We start from the raw sequence: 17,536 nt of genomic DNA on the forward strand, positions 1-17,536 counted from the left end.
TCGAAATAATTTCTTTCCTTGAAGAGACAACATCAAATATGATACCTTCTTTGTAAGAAGTTGATGGTACAATAATACAGAGCTATGTGGCTTTTAGTTTTACCATGTAAGTCCTTGTATACTTGTAGAGAAATTTGCAACTTCAATTGTAGCTTCTTTGAGTAATAGATACTGTAGGATTCATTTGCGTGTGGTGTGATGACACTCTTTGCTTGTTATAATTGGCACATACCTTCTCATTTTACCTGATGTGGTAAAAATTATCAACTAAGTAGTTCTGCATTCTCAATTGTTTTATAAGTTAACCAAGATGTAAATTTGTGCCATTTCTTTAGGCAATATTGATGTATTGGTATAATGCATTGTAATTGGGTTCTCACTTTGGTTAATGTCAACTTTTGAAAGAAGATAAGCCAATATCTGTCTCAGTCTATTCAAGGATGTGACAAGAGAATGGCTTGCAGTAATCTATTGGAAAGAGTAAACCATGGCTTTTATTCTGAGTCAAGAATTTTACTACATAGTTACATAATAAAGCAGTACCAAAACAAAGAAAAGGAATATAAGCCACAGTCCACAGACCACTTACTCATAAACTGGTGACTAATATGTTTTTGTTTATAGTTATATAGCTTGAGGTAACAATAAATACGTAACATGCCAAAAATGAGACAAATTAGCTGCCTCAAAATACCATAGATTATGTTAAAAGCAGCTTCTTCATGTTGGGTTGTTAGTTATTTGACTTAACCTGCTGTGTATAATTACTTGAATTACTCTCACAATTAAGTGAACAGCATATCCTTCTCAATGATTCCATCAAATAAACATTAATAAATGAGTAAGTAATGATCCATATTCCAGATACTTTGAAAAGAACCCATTCTTATTTGTAGCTCGCCCTTCATAAGTAGTCCATAAATCACCTTCATGGACCAATTACTGATCAAAGTTTAAGCCAAGATTGGCAGAACATATAAGTTAAACTAATTTTTGGTAAAACTTATATTAGGTATTTTTTTTATGTTAACAATGAATTTGATATAGACCCTTTCATGTATGCAGACTTGATGTATTGAGCTGTGCATGCACTGATAACCAATGCAACATCCTACAATTGACTTACACATCATAAAAATCTAGATCATTGTTGTCTTTACTTGTACTCTACAAATACATTATCACTATTGCAAGCTATGCCTGTTACTGCAAACTTAGGCACATATCATGTACCACTTTTCTAATGTCTAATGTATAAACCGGTCCAAGACAGACGGTATAATGCTGTGATGAAATCTCAAAAGTAGCTATGTCTCATTTGTACTGCCCGAGGTCACAAGACTGTAAAGATGTTTCATAATGCAGTAGTCTATTTTGAGATTTCTCCAGAGATTTTACCCGGCTGTAATTGACAATCTCATTATTCAAAAGTGTTTGCAAAGCCTTATTGTGAATGGTACTGCACACGCTCCTCAAGAGTCAGAGCAGGTGATGCCAACAGATACGCAATAAAATTTCACATTCTCTCTGGGAAGAACAATTTTCATTTTAGTGAGAAGAGGTTTCCAACTCAGTAAATGACCTACAGTTAGGAAGCATTATTGCAACAGCTCAGTATTGTTACTAAGGCTTAAAAAGTTGCGTCCGTGGGACACAACGTCTTAAAATTGTTTGTGTCCGCTCAGAAAAACTTGCAGCCCTGCAGCCCTTCATGAAAGCATGCACTTTAAAATACCTGTACAGGAACACACACTACTTAGCTATAATGACCAATGACAACAAATTTGGCTTGTGCACAACAGAAGCCTATAGTGATAGGTCTATAATATATGCATGAAAGAAAAATCAAATGATGAAACTTGTTACTAATATACAACAACAAAATGACTGTCAAATTCAGAAATAGGAAAATTTTGCAATAGACTAGTTACAGTAGCATATGTGCTGGCCTAGACACCACGCAATGCATACTACTGTATACTACTACAGTATGACTGTGTGCGTACTATTGTATACGTACCATTGTCTCACCCTCCGCTGTCCTCGCCGCGCCATAGTGGCCTGGAAATTACGGAAGAGAGATGGCCATACACGCACACAAAGAATTGCCAGATGCTAGAGCGAAGAAAATACGGTAATGCATAGGTCATATGAGCTGAGTACGTTGCTTGTTAATTCACAAACCAGGTAAGGTTCGGGGACTCCCTTACATAGCCTCTGTGAAAATGTGAAAGGCTTTGAATACGCTGTGATATCGGAAATCAATGTAAAGTAAAACAGTGCCTAGAGAGAAAATGCAAGAATAAACATACTTGAATAAACATACTGAGCCTCTTAAATTTGGTAGAAATATTGCTGATAGATCTCGACGACACAAGAACAATTGCCCTTAAAAGGCCTAGAACTTGCTCCCAGCTTTTATGAACTCCTGCCATTACAAGTTACCATTAACAGTTACCCAATTCAATTTTATTCACAGTTAAACCAGGTTTTTCCTTTTCCCAAACCACTATAGGCAAGTCGGCCCAACCCCTTTCCAGTACAGTATGTAAATAATTTTTAAAACGATTATAAAACTCAATGGCTACTTTTGACAATGAATGAACATTGCACACATAAAAAATATATATAATTGAAGCATGTGGTCAAAGGGACCGCAAGAAAATTTGCAAAGAAATTACTGTGTTATGAATGCACATTTTACTTTAGCAACTCTCAATGCAGAGAGAACAAACATACTGTGAGATGAAAAATCCTTTCCAGCATCATGAATGTGAGCTTCCCACAAAATTTATAAATTGTCTCAACTCAAAAAATTTTGTGATCAAAACAATGATTCAAATCTTACCTGATATTATAGAAACAATTTAATTACAACCTCATACCATGATGCTTTTGTCGAAATGTGTTGTCTACAAGGCCTAACGTTATGATATTTGAGTGCGCACATATGATAACCTATAGCACAAACTTCACTATCTCTCTACACTGGGGAAAGTAACATTCAAGTAGTTGTTGTTAAACAACATTCTTTGTGTTCATTGAGCATTATAGGTGCAAGAATGTTTCCAGACAATGGTTAAGGGACTATTAGCCAATCGGATCATGGGAGATATGGAAAAGCATCATTGCCTTTTTTTTAAAGGAAAATCTCTGCAATGGAACTGCTGTTAACTCTGTACCTGGCAGTTGATTGTAAATGATTATTTGTTTTCAAACAAATTCAATCATCTGTAGGATTGGAAGAAATGTTTGGTTCTTTAGAAAAGAAGTTGTGTTACGGCTTGGTTTATGCGCAGGCAACCCCTATACAGTAGACTATAGTACCTGGGGCCCTAGTTGACTACTAACAATATACATGTGGACATCCCCAATTGAAGTTTAGATATAAAAGCATTAAATTACTATAATAAACAAACTTTAGTAAGTTGTAACTACTGTAATTCAAGTTTCGCGATATTTAAATTCATAAGTTAATGACACAAGACCCCTTAGATTTGATCTCAGAAAACATTACACGATTATCTGTCATCTTGGTAAAACATTTTCGACGACAAAGCATGTTGGTTAGGCTTCAATGTGCCATACACTAACAACGGTAGGTTAAATTGGGTTCGTTAACACAAAAAAGTGAAGACAATTTTTTGTGGCAGTTTACCAATACACTTAATGTGCAATTACTTAGCACCATGTATCTGCCTAAGTGCCTAACCTTTTCTTCATAGAAAGTATTGATGTTGTAGATCTGTACTATGGAGACTTGAGCAGTGATCATAGTGGCGAGAGAATTTTGTGTTTTGGCGAGTAGATTTTTAGTCATGGTCGCCAAATATTTGTTGAGGCCTGATACACTTCCCAGACGAAAATAATTCCTGGCTTTTAAGCAAGAGTCAAGAAAACCCCGGTTTTCCCTGGATATCCAAGCTTTATTCCTGCCTCAGGTAGCCAGGAAAAGCCAGGACTTTGAAAGTCCAGCCTTTTCCTGGCTTCACCCAGCCTTACAAGTCCACACTAGGCAGGAAAAGCGAGGGCAATGCTGTCCTGGCTAGGCAGGAAAAGCCAGGACTTTGAAAGTCTAGCCTTTTCCTGGCTTCACCCAGCCTAACAAGTCCACACTAGGCAGGAAAAGCGAGGGTAATGCTGTCCTGGCTAGGCAGGAAAAGCCAGGATTTTGAAAGTCCAGCCTTTTTCCTGGCTTCACCCAGCCTCACAAGTCCACAATAGGCAGGAAACGAGAGTGGAATGCTGTCCTGGCTAGGCAGGAAAAGCCAAGCTTGCCTTTTACCCAGTATTAGCTAGTTGTAAGATGGTCAGCTCTTACATAAAGTTTTCTTTTGTACCATAGTTTTACTTGTTTATTAGTGCAGTGCTCACTGTACAGAGGGCTATACATTTGTACAGTATATTTGTAAGTTGTTTTGTGGTCGGGGGGGATTAAGATTTCTCTCTTCTGGGTTGCTTAGCAACTATCTTTGTTCTTCCTGGAAATTAGCTCTCACAGGAAAAGGGGTCTGTGTATATATATTATAGGGACAAAAGAGTTTTGTGAGGGTATATTAGCAGTTGGCCATGAGTATTGGAGCAAGACAGTTGCAAAAGAGGAGAAATATAGTTTTAATGCTGGATAGTTTGTTTTAAACCTTAATTTACAAAATCAAGTTACTGTAGTCCTTATTATTTTTTGGAAGGAGTGATATTCACCTGACAGTCTGGCACGCGTTTTACTATAAAGGACATTATTTACTATAAAGGATATTACTTACTTAGAGGATATTATTTTACCGTAAAGGATATTCTGGGACACCATTTGTTTAACTGACATTATTTTACTGCAAGGATACCCTGGGACACTATTGCTTATTAATTAAAGGATACTATTTTGTTGGGATTGGACATTTATCATACAATTTATTCTGTTCAACTATACTGATGTCGTGGAAGTTGTTCTTCCTGGAAATTAGCTCTCACAGGAAAAGGGGTCTGTGCATATATATTATAGGAACAAAGGAGTTTTGTGAGGGTATAGGAAGTTAGGCAGTTGGCCATGAGTATTGGAGCAAGAGAGTTGTAAAAGAGGAGAAATATAGTTTTAAATGCTGGATAGTTTGTTTTAAACCTTAATTTACAAAATCAAGTTACATGTAGTCCTTATTATTTTATGGAAGGAGTGATATTCACCAGACAGTCTGGCATGCATTTTACTATAAAGGACATTATTTACTATTAAGGATATTATTTACTTAGAGGATATTATTTTACCATAAAGGATATTCCAGGACACCATTTGGTTAACTGACAGTATTTTACTGAAAGGATACCCTGGGACACTATTGCTTATTAATTAAAGGATACTATTTTGTTGGGATCGGAAATTTATCATACAATTTAATCTGTTCAACTATACTGATGTCGTGGAAGATCTGTACCTGATGTCACCAGCACGCCAACTCACCAGAACAGATTTATAAATTAAGTGTATTTACTTTAACATTTGGGTGCACCTCACGACTCTAAGTCATTTGATTTAATTTTTTGACTGGGCCCAGATCAGCTGTATATTGTTTGTTATTCATAATTATAATTTATTTTGATCCAATCCAGTTGAGTGTTCCATTTTTATGTGTCTTGTTCTGTGTTTGGTCATCACACCAAACCCAGAGTTCTCTGATCAAGAACAAACATTTATTTTCAGTGGCTAACACCCTTACATATAATTCATGATTTTAAGTTATGAAAATTTCCTATACCACAAACACACTTAAACCTCCTATAAGCTAAAAGTAACTGCCAACTAGCCAGCAAGATAATTTATATAGGGTAAGCATGGACACCTGGCTTTTCCTGGCTCCTCACTGATATAAACAGGGACCTGGCTTTTCCTGGGTAATCCTGGGTGTGCATACCAGGCTTTTCCTGGTTTTTCCTGGCTCTTCACTCACACACTAGAGACCTGGCTTTTCCGGGGTAAACCTGGGTTAACCATCCAGGCTTGTCCGGCCTTTACCTGGCTCTAAATGAGTTATATAAACCAGGCTTTACCGGGCTTTTCCTGTCCGAATTACCATTTTCAAACCCAGGAATTTCCCTGGATTTCCCTGGGTTAAATCCAGGCTTTTCCTGGCTTATATTCCAGGGAATTCCAGGGTTTTCCTGCCTTAAATTCGTCTGGGCTACCACCAAAGAGAGAAGAAGAGTTAACATCATCCACATAGAAATGTAGGCTACTCAGTTACCGTATCTACATTGAACAAAGAGTGGAATAATATATGATGTGATCATGTACTTTTATAGTGGATGTAACTACATGCTTTTATGCATGATATGGCTTGTTGGTATTGCTAGTGCATTTCATTTATGGTAAAATGGTGTTCTCAACCTGGTGACAATTCAACTGAGGCGTGTATTTAAAGAAGGCAAAAATCTGTAGTGGTAAATTTAAATTCATATTTCTACCTTGAAAAAGAAACACAAGAATTGTTAGGAAAGATCCATTATAGACTTTGGTGCAAGCAATAAGAGGTATCTTGAATAAATAAAGAAATGTCTTTGAATATTGTTCAATAGATTTTGTTTCGTAATGAAAGCACTATACTTTAAGGTATGCTGTATTGGCATCAAGTATGCTAGATATTCAAATATGGCCATCTTTTGTCAAAATTCAAAATTTGGTCAAATTCAAAATTTTGGTCAAAACTGTTTTTACTACAACCTTTAAGGAAATTGTCCTCACTGGAACATTCAGTCATCTTGTGTGTTCCTTAAAAATGTCTGAGAACAATTTGGAAAGTAAAGACCTCCAGGAAAGTACTTTTTGAAAACTTCTAGCAATTATAGCGTCCTATAATTTTGGGCCTATACTGACTACCTTTAAGATCCTGAAGGTTAAGAGTATCTTAGAAATGTCCATGTGATAGCATAATTGCATTCTTCCAGTTTGAAGTTAAATTGAAGAAATTCAAAGCACTTCAAGTAGTCCTTGTAGGTATAAAGGTTCCTAGTGATTCTCTCCCCTTTTTGTATAAATATAGAAAGGGAAGAATTATTAAAATTTTATCTCATAATGGAGAGAATATTACTGGGAAGTAGCTAGTTGACTGTCCTACTAAATTTAGGTAAACACTGAGGACAACAACTAGGTCTATAGATCACTGTCAGTCGTAAATGCTTTAGATTGTTTGCTTTCTGCTGCATTAAAAACTATCCTCCTCTGTTCCTGACCAACTTAGGTTTCCAACTACTATTTTAAGTTCAAACATGACTAATGTACAGTAAATATTGCTGTACGAAGCTTGATGGATGTAAGGTTTTCCACTTTTTTCTGGGGTACATGAAAGGCATGTCCGTAATTGAAGCTACATGGAACCTGTGCATACTACAGGAGGATGCTGGTTGCCTCCACAACTACCCCAAGGGGACAAAGATATATCCTTTCCTGAATCTAATGAATGCTTTGAGATACCTCGATAGTATAAAGCAGCTTCTTCAGTTGAGTCATCCAAACTTTTTTATTTATTAACATATTTCACAGAGTTTTGTAAGAAATGAAAACTAGTTAAGTGGGCAATTTCATATTTCTAATTGATTCTGAAAAAGTTGTTGCTTGAGCACTTTATACAATCATGCTCAGAGCCAATCAAAAATGTCCTAAATTTTTAACATTTTTGTTATTATTTGAAAAAAAAACTCAACTTTCAAGCTACATAATTGTTTTAGAGTTTCAGTAGTCTAACAAAATTGATAAAATCAATGTAAAGAACGTCCTTGAAATAAATATCACATGATTATTTTTATTACATTAAGGGCCAAAATTATGTTGTGTTTCATCAAGTTGACGGATAGATCAACCTGTTTATATTACACATATTAGAGAAAAAGTTGAATTTCTGCATCATGTTAGGTTGTATCATTTGTTTCCCATTAACTCACTGCCCATTATGTAAACCTCTTTTGAGTCTTTTCTTTCAACCTTGCAAATGGATTCGATTTAGGGAAGATCGACACTAATTATTTGAAGGGATTTGCTACAAATGACAAAGCATTAAATAGCTCAAATAAGTATATAAACTCAAATAGAAACTGACAGCAATAGTTCTCCTTGCCATATAGTTTGATCAATGAATGAGCTCTGTCTTACAGAAAACAACCCCCTGTGGACTTTAAGAAATTTACACAATTGAACCCATACTAGATTGCAACTGATGGAACAGCTTAATTTAAAGCTTTCATGGCAGAGGGGAAGGAATGAAGGTTGGGGTAAGAATATTGTTCTTTAGGATACCAGCCCTTCCTTCACATGGCGTCAATATTTCTGTTGCATTAGAAAAGCCACTTGTTGGACAGAATGAAACAAATAGAAAGGACATAATTCTGGGGAAAAAATGATTAAAGCTCTGAGCTAATATCCATTCTTTTCATTGAATAGCTAGTCTAAATAGAAAATTAATATAACATTGACTTGTTTCTTTTAAGCAGCTGTTTCTGTTTATAGTTCATCCACTGCTACCATTCATAGATCATCAAGGAATAATCGTTTTATATATTCTTATTTGACTGTCACTTTAAAAGATTTTGTAAATTTGCATAATTACATCCTACAAACATCTTTTGATCAGAGTATATATTAGCTCCATCTAGGGCTAACAGTATCTGCATAATTAATTCCATCTAATTTTGTGTGCTTCCTCTATAAGGCATATCTATTGCAAGTGCCAATGTTAACATTCTGTGCCCAAAGAGCTGCTGTGCATTGTTGCATTTATGTATGAACATGGTAGTTATTAACATTTTGTATATTAAAGCAGATAATTCCCTACATTGATCAAAAGAATTAAGTTTCAGAAACTTGGACGTTGAATTCATGCTCTCTCTTGATCATTTCACATCTGCAACATTTGAACAGAAACACAGTTAGTAATTGATTCATGGTATGACTAATGCATAATATGATACTTCAGACCTATTATATGTGTATCATGTTTGCAAAGTGGCCTGAATTACTTATATTTATTGATTGTAAGATGTGTGTAAGAATCCATCAGACTGGGAAGCCGTGCAGAAAGCTTTGTAACATATTACAGATACTCCATTTTTACTGCTAAGTATGCAGAAATTATATATAATCTTTGTAAAAAAATTTGCTTAATTGGCAACCAAAACAACAATGGAAGGAATGAAATGATTGTGTCATTATCTTCATCCAACTGAAGTGAAGTCATGACATATTTAAACTTTCAACACTTTTCACATTATGATTATTTTCATTTTTTTTTCAAACTACGAATAGCATTAATTGTAAGTAACACCATCATGGCACTAAAGGTGAAATTTCTGCCTCCTCCCCCCTCAACTATCATCTAATTTTGTTTTCTTTTCTGTATATTTTACCCCAAAAGATGACATTAATTATAAAAGATTGTACAATTTAGGAAGAAAATGAAAATTGAACATGTTTTATAATGCTATATATTATATGCATTTCACCCTTGTGGGTTCTATGTGTTGTATGATTCAATGAGTGTAAGAATCTATGAAAAGATTGCTTTAAAGGAACAATCAAGACATTTAACATATTTTAAAGGTGATTGTAATGGAGACTAAACTTTGGTATACAAATTGATTAGCACTCAAACTATTTTTTGTTGGACATAGTGTAAAGCAACAACACGTTACAAACTAATGCTGACTAAATTCATCCTTAAATAAATCGAGTCAGTGAATATTGTGTTTTTTACAATCCATTTGTGTGCATTTCATACTATCTTGTGCTTGAGAAATAAAGACTTTCCACACGTATTATACAGACTATGCAAGACCACACAGCTACTGAAAGTAACCACAATAAAAGTTTTACTCTTAGTTTTGTAAGTTCAATTGTGGCTGTTCAACCAACTAAAGCTACTTCTGTATTTAATTGATCTGGCATTGAGTGTTTAGCAGGTTTTTACCTTTAAAAGAAATAATGCTCTATACTGTTAGATTACATTTTAAGAAACACCTGTGCCCCTAAGAAGAAATCAGCTCTGGTTAGTTATCCTTCTCATCCCTTAAAATGCAATTTTTACTATTGCTAATCCATCAAAATGTTTTTCCCCCAGTTCTTCTCTTCTTCCTGGTACTATCTTATTCTAGTATTTACGTTGCTTTGATCACTTCATCCCAAGAGCAACTGGTAACATTTATAGAAATTAAGAACAACTGTCGGTTGATTGTCAAAGTTTTGTCATAGCTTGGAAAATTTACAAATAATTGGACTATTATGCACTTTGAGGTTCCAAAATGTAATTTATTTGTAGATTTACAAATTGCAAGAATTAATTATTACTGTCAATTTTATATCATGATTTGTTTTTCCTAACTTCTTTTATAATTGAAGTATATTCAAACTCTATTTTGGATCTCAAAAGCTCAAAATCTCCATAAGATATAAGGTGCCTCATTTCATTTGAGTATTAGCAACTTCAATTTCACGCAGAAATTGTTGAGCAAGTGCTAAAGCCGTATGCATTTCCTGCATTATGCAGCTGTAAAAACAATCGCCACAAGAGATAGTTCCTCACACATGGCAAAAAGGAAGGCTATTTCCCATTTATAGTGAACTACTAATGAGTTTACCTGGCCATACACCAACCAAAAGCACATTTCAAAGCAAATCACGTCAGGGCAAGACATAATTACCTGCTGTAAATTTGACAAGAATTTTCCTGAGGAGCTGTCTCAAATTCACTCAAAATTTTTCAAATTAGAATTGTTTGAGAACTGTATAACAGCTACTAGCTGTAGCATCAGTATGATTTACTGTCATTTGATATCGGAAAATCTAAATGTTTGCACAACTAAAACAAATTTCAGAATTTATTGCAATTAATTCATATTAAAAGTTACTTTTTTTTGTCTGTTGTACAATCAACAAAAAAATGACAAGGACCAGATTAGTGTTACATTCAATATTAATAAATTGATTGATTATAAGAATTCAAACTGAATGGTGTGGAAGATATGTTATATTTCGGTTTATATAATTTTGTTTGGATATATTTACTTTGTGTGCAGAAATAAAAAACAACCTTTCACCCAAGTGAGGTTCATTGACCCACAACAAGACTAGTAAATTGATATTCTTGATAGATGGCAAGATTATCTTCAATTCCTCAGTAAAAACCTTTCTTGGAGATATCCATGGACATACATTAGGTCTAAATTATATGCAGCTGTGTGGATGATTTCCTACAGGCCTGTTAAACTTGTAATTATAATATGGCTTACAGTTGGATGATCTTAATCTTGCATTTACTATGAAAAGTGTCTCGATGACAAAACCTTCATAGAGAATGTAACACATTTGTTAATTACTTACCTATTAACCTCCATTAGGTGGAAATATCTTAGTTTGATAAATTGCAATCTTAATTTCAGTAACACTCTTCAGGTTTAGGAAAATATTTGATTGAACACTAACCAAAATACTTCTTTAAACATCAAAAACACAAGAATTAGTCTCTTAAATGGCAATGCTTCAATTTGAACGTTTGTTGCTCATTTTCTTTAAAACACCTGCCAAGTTTCCTGCCATCAGGTGAAAGTTTGCTATAAATGTATTTATTTTGTAGTGAAATTGAATGTTAATGATAAATTTTGTTCCATATTATCCTGCTGATATGTGAACTTGTCACTTTCAAGATATACATCTATACTAATGAGGCTCTGCATCTCTCTCAAATTAACATCACATAAGAACATCACCAATATTGGCAAAAATGCCCAAATTGAACATGTTTTTTGTGATAAATTTCCATTAAGTTTAATTTAAAGCACATATATATTCTTAATTACAAGGTACATTTACAGGAAGATTTTGCCTTCACAATTGCACACATATGTATACTATTCAACTTGTGCACACTGATGGCCATTGTAATACAAGTCACTGTTTATCCATGTGTCATCTACTTTGTCCATAAATGTTTGTTTTGCAAGAAATGTCAATTAGAAGGCGAGCTCAGTTATTAACTTTGATTTCATCTGTAACAGTTAATCATTAACCTTCAATTTGAAGGCAAAAGGAGATGAAGATTTACCTAACTAATATTGTAGTGATATCTTGCTTGTCACTGTCAATTGCAAGTTAGAGCTTGCTAACGTTGTATTACTACGCTTCTGTTGGATTTTGCGTTAGCGAAAGAAAAACAACATTGTTAATAGCATTAAACTGTGTTGAATGATCATATCTATTTAATTGGTTTGGCTTTTCATGGTCCAAAATTGCTGCTATTTTTGCATGTCACCCTTTCAAACTGTTGCAAATAGTATTTTAGACACATTCTTGTACATTCAGTTGTAATAATGTTTTTAAATCTTTCTGTTCAACTTACTGTGTGTCCTATGTGGGATCAAGTGGATTTCAATCCATATTCTGGGGTACATTGCAGTACTTTGCAGCCTTGAAGGCCTTTATCCCATTCAAGAAAGAAAGAAAAAAGAGGAGAGAGAGGGAAAGAAAAACTAGAGAATATTAGAGAATTCATCTCATTGGCAAGCATTGCAGAAATTGGATTATAGTCATAGTCAGGCAAAAGACTCTTTTACACTTTCAGCAATCCAATTTACTGTTGAATTCATGGAAACCTGAAGCAGCCAGTAATCAACAATCTGTGCTTATTTGCTGGCAGATTTTTAGCTGCAAGTGATATTTTTTTTTTCGTCATCATTAATGAAAACAGTAAGATATTTCAACTTGTAGTATTAAGTACCGCTAGGTTCAAACTCCTGTACTTTTTTGAGGTAAATGCAGTGTGGTATGTAGATATTAGCTACTTCTTTTATATCTTTGTAAATTGCATGCTCTTTTGCTTGCAATTAGTGGCTTTGCCAAATGAAATTTGCCATGCCCCCTCCTTTTGCTCCCCAAATTGCTCCCCAAAAAATTGGAAGATAAAAAATATTTGACTTATGAAGTTAAAGTTGAAGGTTTAAAGTTTAAAGTTTGAAGGTTTAAAGTTGAAGGTCTTGTTTGGGCCAAGGCCCCCTCATAAGAGTTACAACTTAACTCCTGGTAACTTGTCACACCCACACACCAAAGTGTGCACAATACAAGTAATCCCTCCTGGGGCACCACAGTGCACCACATCTATGTCTCCTCTGGGAGATTTCCCATAGGGTGCAGCCAGGCAACTGTATTTACGAGTTACCTTGCAAGCTTCCATTTATACACCTGAGTGAAGAGAGGCAATGCCGATTAAAGTGCCTTGCCCATGGGCACAATCAAATGATCTGTCAGAACTCAAACCTAACCTTAGATCACAAGTCCACTGCCTTTAACCAGTAGACCACAACAACTTTTACTGACTATAATATGTCTACCTTAAACTAATTCTGCAGATTTAAAGTTGATATAAGTTCTGGAGAAGATGAAAACCACACAGCTTCAGGAGGCTTGACTCCCAACAGGGGCTCTATTGCAGGGCCCTGGAGCTCACCTTGTCATGGTTTCGCACTCCTTGCTGGCATAGCATATAGCACATCATGGCAGCTCAAAATGTTCAGGTGCTTGAAAGTTGCGATAAAATTAACATATTGTTCAGTGCATGGATCATTTGGCTACAATTTTCTACAGTATTTTTCATGAAGTCTAAGTCAGGAGCATAGAAATTGAAGTAGGGAGAATGACATCATGCGACATATACTGAAGCCACTCATCCAACTGGTGGCGCTTTGCTTTACGGCAAGAATGTAACGGAGCGTAATACAAACACTATGTCTTGGACATAATTTAAGTGATAAAGTTGACATAAATCACTCGAAATGGTGATATCGTGTGCCACATTTGGGTGCCAAAAGGGTAAACAATGTGGCAGTGGACTGCAGTTTCACAGGTAATTCTTAGGAAGCAATAGTAGAAGCAGCAATTAAATAGGAATCTAATTACTTTATTAGTGTCGTCTGCTCAGCTGCTGTATTGTTATTCACTGCGCCCTGGATATAGTAAGCCTTGGCCCTTAGACCGGCTACGGCTTTCCTTTCGAATGCGATATGACTAAAGCCTAATGACAAAAATTATCACCACCTCATTTTACTTCTCTTACAATAGATCCACATGCCAGAATAACATGAGATGACTGCTATGCTGTCCTGGGTAATATCACTAACAATTCAATACTATAAAAAATAGGCTTAGCTTAACTAAGGCCTATGTATGTAGCCTTCCCCTTGGTCTAACTTAGGTTAGCCAAGGTATTAAACTTAAGCCTAGAATATTTCAATCTGTTAACATATCTAGAATTGTACAAATATTCAAACACATCCTCCATTTGCAACAAATTCGCAACACTGTAACTTTGGCAAAAGGGCATTTAAGCAGTAAAGGCCTAACCAGTAATCTTAGTTTTGAGGTAGGCCAAAGCCAACTCAGCCTAGTTAGATACCTTCTGGACAATAACTTTAGAGTTTATTTGCCTAAATTGACTCAACTGTGATTTTAAGGCCTAATGATATTCACTCACCATGTTCGGACAAAGCTTTGTAGGCATAACGACACACTCAAGCCACTACTCGTGCTATCATATCATCCATTGATGATGAACTTATGTAGACATGCATCAAATTTTTTTCACTCTCACTTAGTATTAAGGTAGAATCTGTTCTCCTCGATAACTACTACCCACTTTGCAACATAAAAACTGCATGCACAGACTAATATGGAAGTATTACACATAGTAGGTGTGTGTGGGAAGGGGGGAAGGTTGCTTTTTCACAGCATTTTCCAGGGACAAGTATGACACTATCTGAGGGGAGCACTAAAAATAATACAAGCAAGAAAAATGTTTGCCATGTGCCTCTCAGATACCGGAAATGATGCTTTACAGACAAAAGTTGCATAAAACACTTCACTTGCTTTTTTTCTAACTTGATTCTTAAGTTAGGAGTATAGTGCTTATGACTCTGGTCGCCATAAAATGTCTCTGTTGTGGAAAGTACATCCTACTCTCTCGAAAAAACGGGTAAAATAAAATTCTATTTCAAAGTTAAATGCACAATGTATGTATGAAGACGTACAAATGGGCTGGCTCTTTGCTGTACAACGCAGAGCGCCCTCACAAGGGTTAAGGACATGTTTTGTTCTGGTTTAATGTTACCATGCACATTCCCTTGAGGACGGTATTAAAGCTGTCACCAGTCTCCCTGTGTAAAGAACTACCATAGCAGCCGCGATGGATTATGTGACATTCAATATCATGATATTACTTTCTTTTATGATAATAGGTACTGCATACTTCACCTATACGACTAACATTTGATCCACAAATGACCTGTATTTATCAGCTAGCTGTTTTTCTGGCTAAATCCAACTTGACAGCATGGCCATTGGAAATAAGATTGTTAAGCTAATTAATCTCATGATTGGGATTTATATCTTATCAAGTTTAATGACTGGTCCATTCTTTAATGCAGTTGTCTGTCTTGACCTATTTATATTTACCTGATAGGGTTAGAAGCTTTAGCATTCTGAATATATCAATTTCAGTATAAAACCAGGTTTCAGTTTGCCATGAGCACTGAATAATGAGCAAGACAAGGTTGATCAGTGACCGAGTTGAGTGATAGGCTTCTTTTACATGTTAACTTTCAGAATTCATAGCAAAGATGGGTTTGTGTGAATGACCTATAGGTCAGTGAAATTGAAAGCAGATCCTTGACATTTAAAATCTTATTTTTGCAACTTTTGCCTCAGCTTAAGTAAACATATCTCCTCTTATGATCCCCAGAAAGGTTTTAAAGTGTTATTGATCTTGATGTGGTTACAGTGATAAGTTGAGAACACACCCATGGAATATTCAGGAAGGCTTTAGGCAAATTGGTTCATGAAATGTATTACATAACACCCTTAATTGGTGCATTACAGTTTAAATCATGCAGACTTTGATGGTGTGTGTCACGTTTGATGAATTCATGGTTCAGTTAGTTTACATAACAGACATAGTTACAGTAAAGGAAATATTTTCGAAGTCAGATCTCTTATTTCAGTCGCAGATTTAACCCAAGTTTATGACATGTAACAATTATGCAATAAATTTTGAGTGTTTTTGTTGTTGTTGAAAATCAATTAACTTGTAAAACATGCTCCAATGTCACATATACACATACATCATTTTGTTGCATTTCCTGAAACAGATATAAAGTACACCATGTTTTAGTTTCTGCATATGTAATATTCCATTTATGTAAAAACCTCAAGACAGTCAAAGTAGAGTTATCTAAAGAGTAACCAGTTGCACAAAGCCTGAATTCAACCCAGGAACTTATATATACTTTCATCACCTGGAATTAGTCATATGTCATACATACAGGTAGCAATATTGTCATAGGTTAGGGGAAATTAGCATTATTAATTTTACAACCTGAGTATATTAGAACACTTACATTGAGTGTATAGCATTCTATTAAAGTCTCTTTATGATTTCTTTCTTAACACAAAGTTACCAATCCCTACTTCTGCGCTCCACTTTGGTTTTATTGTGTATGTAGTAATTAATCACATGATCATGGTGATGTACTTTTGTGCCAAAAGGTTGGTCTCTTTACAAAGATTGAGAGATTGAAATTAATTGCATTTTTTTTACAAACATAACATTTAGTTGAAAGTATTAATCGCATGAATGCATGGGCACGGAGATATAGGCCTTTTGAGAAACACTGTAGCCTACATAGTGAACTTACACAGTGGGAAATTTTGGCTTGATTCAGTCAGTGCAGCCAAGTCACACAGCAAGTGAAATTAAAGACTCAAGGGTATTTGCAAAAATGTCCTTCAAACGACTGGCTGTGCTCAACAAACATTACCTATTAAATGAGGCATAGAGACTGCATAAAATACGAACCCCTGCATATCGAAATGTACAATCGTGAAAGTACATCTGCTGGTGCATGTGTCCAAGTAAATGTTTTGACCCGATTGCTTTCATGGGAAAGCAATGTTTTGATTGAATGTTCATTTGCTCTTTCTGCCAAAGGGCAAAAATTGTGGCCAAAAACAAACAAAAGCGATATTGTCATGATTGTGTGTGTATACACATATAATAGTACCCAAACAAAGAAATTGTTTATTTATGGAGAATGAATACATAATGATGCTTTAATTAAGTCTACGTTGAAAGAATGAGGGGATCTGACTACATAGTAAGTAATACCACATCCACCAGCTCTACTAACAGTCATCATTATACTACATGTATTATGTGTACAACAGACAATGGTTATCAATGCTCAAGATTTTAACAACCTTGTTTATACACCCTCAGAGCACTATAACTCAATGAGACATTTCAATTATATAATTGAACACTCCAGCTCAATGTCTGGAAGTAATTTACAAGGATCCAAACTGACAAGAACTACCTTCTCTCAGAAACTCTCAGTATGTGTTTGCCAAATTTAAGCTTTGACCTTTCCAGCTTATTGCACTAAAAGCGCAATGAAAGTGACACCATTCTATGCAATTTCCATATCAATATTCATTATTTTATTCAGTTATCTGTCGTTAAAA

At 35.2% G+C, this 17,536-nt stretch overlaps 1 protein-coding gene across 5 annotated transcripts in view; it reads left to right on the forward strand.

The window, feature by feature from the left end:
* LOC139961180 (synapsin-like) overlaps window positions 1-17,536 on the forward strand; it is a 545,708-nt gene that overhangs the window by 105,491 nt on the left and 422,681 nt on the right. The window contains exon 2 of one of the 5 annotated variants that reach the window (XM_071960173.1): window positions 14,084-14,128. The exons of the other annotated variants lie outside the window; for them this stretch is intronic. The gene's annotated coding sequence lies outside the window, so the exon portion shown is untranslated. The remainder of the gene's footprint in view (window positions 1-14,083; window positions 14,129-17,536) is intronic. 5 annotated transcript variants of the gene reach the window in all.

The sequence above is a fragment of the Apostichopus japonicus genome, chromosome 20, assembly GCF_037975245.1.
Source record: "Apostichopus japonicus isolate 1M-3 chromosome 20, ASM3797524v1, whole genome shotgun sequence".
In the NCBI taxonomy this organism is placed as follows: domain Eukaryota; kingdom Metazoa; phylum Echinodermata; class Holothuroidea; order Aspidochirotida; family Stichopodidae; genus Apostichopus; species Apostichopus japonicus.